This window comes from Xenia sp. Carnegie-2017, unplaced genomic scaffold (assembly GCF_021976095.1).
Source record: "Xenia sp. Carnegie-2017 unplaced genomic scaffold, XeniaSp_v1 HiC_scaffold_6, whole genome shotgun sequence".
NCBI classification, from domain to species: Eukaryota; Metazoa; Cnidaria; class Anthozoa; order Malacalcyonacea; family Xeniidae; genus Xenia; species Xenia sp. Carnegie-2017.
In genome coordinates, this window is record NW_025813526.1 from 21,462,770 (window position 1) to 21,469,347 (window position 6,578).

Below are 6,578 nucleotides of genomic sequence, written 5' to 3' on the forward strand. Positions count from 1 at the left end.
TAGGAAGGAGGCCTCCTTCGTACAGCCAGAGTTAGTCTACTGGCCTCAAAATACATACATTCCCCAACAGGTAGGCGTATTTGCTTCGTTTTTGAATGTATTAAGTCATTGTTTTCATGTTTTATCGCGATCTGTTTTATAGACCCAATGTTACATGGGTTATTCACCAGTGATGGGTATGTAATTGATGTTTTGCTTATTAGTATTTTGCTTTTATTAAGGCAGATTTTCCAATCGTTTGTAACTTTTTTTAGACCCTATTTATTGGAATTGTTATCCCTACGCCAATCAGCAAGTTGCACATGCCAGCAATGTAAGAATAAGATTGTTAAGATTGTAACGATACTCCCGTGGTCAAACCATTTACTTTATTATGATTTTGAAGCATCATTGCAAACATACAGTAAGTTGACTGCATCGCTGCACTTTCTTGTTGACTTGATTGCATTCACGAGTTAATCAAGTTGTGATGTGGATGATCAATGCTGACGTCTTTCATGTTCACTACTTCAGAGCAAATCCGGAAGGGAGATGCGCACCCCTGGAGCTAGGATAATTTGATAAATCGATGATGAAAGTATTATTGAATGACGACATTTCCAAATAACCCGTCCCTCCCTGGATTTGCTGACGTACCTATAATTCTAATTCACCCTTCCCCCCTTGATTCACCCTCGTACCTGTAATCATAATTCACCCGTCCCTCCCTGGATTTGCTGACGTACCTATAATTATAATTCACCCATTCCTCCCTGAATTCACCATCATACCTGTAATTATAATTCACACTGTAATTAAAATTTAGTGACCAAGCCTCGCTTACAACGAATTAAGACAAATGAATTACCTCAAATAAAGACGAATTATGACAATTGGAAACCAGCCTTGAAAACATTTACAAAAAATGATTTCTAATGAATTATGAGGTACGGGGCGAAAATCAGCCCTCAGTTTCTTTTCCTTGAGAACTCTACAACTTTTTGTACTTTTAATCACTTTTTTCTGCCAAGCTCAAAAATTTTTTGGGACGTAAGTTACCATGGTCTACTATATTATGCAGACGTGGAAATGTGTCGCAAATATTTTAGTAATAACACTTCTTAAGTAAATGGTTTGAGCCCGGGAGTATCGTTACATGTTTGTGGATGTATATCGTCCAGGTTAGTAGAGTCCTGAGAAGGACTGTTGTTGATGTTAACTGACGTTTAAAAAACCTTAGCGGTAGTCATCTTTAGAGTCAAGAAGACAACCGCTAAGGTTGTCGAAACGTCAGTCAACGTCAACAACAACAGTCCTTCTCAGGACTCTGCTAACCTGGACGATCTACATCCACAAACATGCAATAACACTTCTATTTATGTGAATATTTTGGGACGATCTCAAGCACTTTATAAGACAACAAAATAAATTCATACAGACGAGAAACTATTTCTCGATATATGTTAAAATATATTATGGTTCACGAAAACTTCCGAGGTTTTTCAAAACATCTCTTCAGCTTCATTGCAAACAAAATACGTATCATCTATAATAAGATGTTGAACAACTACGTAAGTCCAAAAATTTCTATCTGTGAGTGTTACACATATGTGACAAGGTAACCAGGTTCATTGAGTCTTAAACTTAAAATTCTGTCCACATTATTTTTTGAGCAGGTGGTCGCTTTCTGAAATAAAGCTTCATTGGTAGTAAAAAAGTCACAAACCTAAAAGCTTCATTGGCTTTCGTTTCATTGTCCACGAATGTTTTTGAATAGTCTACATTCATTTGATCGTATTCAATGTTCGTGATTTACACAACGTTTTGACCTCTCTTCTCCCACTTTCAGGTGATGTTTCTGCCATCTCAAGAGATACACGAGAGCCGCCCTTGCCAGCAAGAAAGATAGATTGGAATCGATAGAGAAGCGACTTGAGGTAGATTTATCGATCACGTGGAAGCTAATTTATCTTTTAGCGAAATAACGTCGAGGAGTTTCGTCAACAATGTAAACTGCTGTTGCCAAGTTCGCATTTAATTTGATTTGAAATGTGATCTTGAATCGGAGAGATTTATACCTTTGTTAATCGGATTCGATTGTATCTTTGGATATACCATTACTGGTCAGCGGTTCACTAGTTTTTATTTAATGCAATATTGGCGTCCGAACAAAGGGTGCGGCCTATGTGGTCGACTTCTGTTGTTTGAAAATTCATTATATACAGAAGGGAAGTTGATTCTGTCGCATACATCAATTTGAATCGATTTTTCAACGTTGAAAACCGTATAGTATCTACTGTATATGAATAGCAATGTGACATACTAGCAAACTGTTTTTTGCGCGTTGACGATTTGATTTCTCACGTTCATTCAAGCGAAATTTATACGAGTTTTATTGAAGGAGAAACGGTTCTGTGTTTTTTTTTTAGCTCAATCGCTCGCAGATGGCTCAAGACGGAAAGAAGGCGTCTAGGATTGAGAAATAATTGAAAGTGTTGCTGGGTGGCTATCAGATACGTTGTTTGGTTTCTGATATATTGTATACCTTTGAAATTGCGTTGTGTATATAGGACGTAAAGGATTTGATGTTGGATATCATATCTTCATTGTTTTTTGTGTAATTTGTCCATTTATCATTATACAATTAACCCTTTGGACACATCGTTTTATCCGTTTAACATAGTTTCTACCCCCCCTAAATTTAGGGGGGTCTTGGAATTTTCAAAAATGCCTTTTAGGGGTGGGTCGAAAAAATTTTGAATTTCTAGGGGTGGGTTATAAACTAGGGTGGGTATGTCTATGTAGGTGGGTTCCGAGATTTCCCTATTAGAAAATTAAAAATAGATGAAATGCATCTATAAAAAAGTTAATAACTTCAAAGTTCAACATCACTCAATTTTTGCCCCCATGTTATTGCATCATCTATCTTCATATTACCCTATAAGGAACCAAAAATATCTCCCTAATTTGACACCATGTTATTGCATCAGTCAAAGATTGCATCAGCCATTGATTGCATCAGCTATTGATTGCATCAGCCATTAATTGCATCAGTGAATACATAGACTTTCTCAGTGTTGTATATAGTATGCATAGAGAGACCATAAATTAGTCTAAAATCAGCTTTCCCTTAGAAAAAAACGAATTTTTTTTCGGCTCGTATGTAGGGGTGGGTAAGGAAATTTTGGACCCAAATGTAGGGGTGGGTTACCAATTTGGGGTGGGTATGTCTATGTAGGGGTGGGTTCCAACCCCTCTAGAAACTATGTAGAATATCCATCATTCATCCCTTCAATATCATTGTTTTTTCTTAAAAAGCATTAAATTCTGACACCATCTGTCACCATCACCAGCAGAAGAAATCCAGCAGCAAATGCAACGATAGTGGTTGGCTTTTCATACAAAATAGTTTCATGTAACAATACAATTATTTTAAAGTAAATGGTTTGAACCCGGGAGTATCGTTACATGTTTGTAAATGTATATCATCCAGGTTGGTGTAGTCCTGAGAAGGACTGTTTTTGTTCTTGTTGACTGACGTTTCGACATCCTTAGCGGTAGTCATTTGACTCTGAATTTTCTGCTGAAGTAAAACACACAAATTTAAACATGTTAACGTTTCTTTAATTGACGTCATAACTAAAATTATTATTGTGATCGGCTCCTTAGGAGCATGTCACCTTTCACAAAGAAAACAAGTAATCCTTCAATGCGTTTTTAAGGCCTATTTCAAACATCGCATTTTGAATGTGCCGCATGTATTTAAGACAAAAGATAACAAGGAATTTTATCTCATTAGCTTTTGTTTTAAATGCATTGGGCGCATGTAAAATGCAATGTTTGAAACAGGCCTTAAAAACGCATTGAAGGATTACTTGTTGTCTTTGTGAAAGTTGACATGCTCCTAAGGAGCCAATCACAATAATAATTTTAGTCATGACGTCAATTAAAGAAACGTTAACATGTTTAAATTCGTGTGTTTTACTTCAACAGAAAATTACTCACTTTAACGTTGTTGGAAGAAAGGTAAATTCTGTCTTTTTACTGACGAATACTGAAGTATGAGTTACATGGAATAATGAACTGGTCTTAGTGTAGTCCTCGTAATTTGAAAGCTTTCACTGTAAAATGCTTTCATCACTACTATAAGCCTTTGATCGTGTGAAACTTGTTACATCGTTCAAACTCAACTCACTAAAGCTATTCGTGCAATGAAGGTGAATGTTCTACCATTTAGATAATCAAACAGAAAGCATATAACAATTTGTTCATTCTCAATATATCTGATTAGGAATTTAAAACGCAAACTAACTTCTTATGCAGAGTTATTCATCATGAATTTTCATATATGTGTTTCATATTATTGTAGATCCCAAAAGAATGGAGTTGTGAAAGTCCCTTTACCACCTGTGTCATTCACTTCAATTACTCTTACTAGTTTGTCATTACTCATGTGTCATGGTGATTCATGGCCAAGAATGTTCATTTGTAGTTTGGATTCTTTGTTGATGTCAGTTGTTTGTTCATATAATGATGATGGGCCCCATTGTTATATGAGCCCATCTGAAGGTGGTCAACTGATACTCACAGAAGATCAACTCTGCACTAAGCATTCTTTGAGTAATGATATAATTGGGTTATTGAAGGGCGGTCCCTTTTCCTTCGCTTGAAGTTACCATAACAGTGCATTGTGAATTGTAGTCGATCGAAATGGCGATTCATCATATCAGTAGCTTCTTTATTGGTTGATGATGCTCCTTACTTCGTGTATGGAATGGTATCGACATGTTGAATGGACATCGCATAACGGCATATGTACGTATGAACATTTACATTGAAGTGATTGCACTATAAAAATGGACTACATTCTACGAAGATGGAAAACAAGCGAGTGGAAAAACACGATCTATATCTTGTGATTTGTAAGTTGAGTAGATATAAGTGTTAAAATTAACTTATATGAGTAACTGCATGAGATAGTTAAAAAGGATCCTGATGGTCTATCTTTATAATTTGAAACATAACCCTGAAAAATACCCAACTTAAAAAAAGTGTCAATAAAAGATGTCACTTGCTGTGAGAAAATAGCTGGCTTTCACTCGCTACTTTTTAGTAAATTATTTAACGTTTATTAAGAAAATTGCAATGATGCAAGTAGGGTTCATTGAATTACTAAGATAAAAATTTTACAATTAATTTCAACGATACAACTTAAAAACTACGCGGTGAAAAAAAATTAAGCGAACGACCAAGTCGCCTGGATCAAACTGACCAGGACAACCCTTGGAAATCAGGTATTAAAGTTTTGTTCTTTTCAATATAAATAATTTCTGTTTTTGTTCCTTCATTATGCTGACATTTATAACGTGTTTTTTATAGAGTAGCTATGTCTGTAGGCCTTCTGTAGGCCAACTGGACAATGAATGAACGACGAAGTCGGGCAGAAACACCAAGAAACAAGCGTCGTTATTATAAGATGCACACTTGCTAATTTATTTATCCATAATGTCTATCAGTATAACGCATTTTTAAATTCGACCGTTAAAAATTTCCGTAAAACTAAATGTTCACAATTGTTAAATTTTCTGACAAAACACATGAGTGAAAGCCAGCTATTAATTAATGAGGCAACATAAAAAAATTCAATGGAATAAAGTCTAGCAGACATCCAAAATTATTTTTATGCAAGTCATAACGTCTCTTAGTCTTTTCATTTTTAAATGTTTTCACAGGTGAATGGTCAGGTCCCTACGTACCGAATAATTTTTGTACATGATTTATAAATGGCTGCTATTAACTTTCTTTTTCGTCTATTGATTACAATTTTTGTTAACACTCTGCACTATTTCATTTTTTGTGCTCCACAAAAGTTTGCGTTTTTTTTTGTACGAATAAAAAATATTTGCTGTGTCAATAGGGTAGTCAGCCCACATTTTTATTGCTCCGTAAATTTGAATTTTTTCTACGACTGTATAAGACGCACGATCTGACTACGCTGCATGTTAAAGTAGATCATCGGGATCATTGAAAACAACAAAAATATAAAACATCATAAAACACTACAAAAATTTGAAGCAATTCTTCCAAATTTTTTCTTTTTTCTTTTATTGGAGGGTTTTTTACCGGATCCGCCGGTTTTCCCTCCCATTTCGTTTTGGTTTGGAAAAAAAACAGTGTCCACATTTGGGGCCAAGTGAAGCCATTTGTCATAACATTATTTATCGTAGTTATTATGAATATTCACGTTTCTTTTCATTTCTTGGCTTTTGGGTACATCTCCCAAAACACTGCGTTTATTAAATACAATGGCATAGATTTAAAAAAATTGGCACGCAATTCATACATGTTGGTAGCCTGCAATTATTTAGCTACTGAATAAAGTAGATTTAATCAACATAGTCAAAATAAAATTATATATTTAATATTATTTTACGTCAAACTTTTTCAAGATTTGAAAATGCCATTTAGTTTTATGATCAAGTGATTTTTTAACAGTGGAATCCAATATTTTACCCTGTGATTGCAACGATTGGAATCTGATACTGCGATCTTTGAAGATTGAAAGTCAAGAACTCCAGCATATCGCATACATTTTCTTG

General features: G+C 35.1%; 1 long non-coding RNA gene across 1 annotated transcript; it reads left to right on the forward strand.

The window, feature by feature from the left end:
- LOC124456796 lies at window positions 1-315 on the forward strand. Its single transcript, XR_006952471.1, has 3 exons — window positions 1-70; window positions 143-176; window positions 255-315. It is a non-coding gene; the product is annotated as an uncharacterized LOC124456796 (long non-coding RNA).
- The last annotated feature ends 6,263 nt before the right edge of the window (window positions 316-6,578 follow it).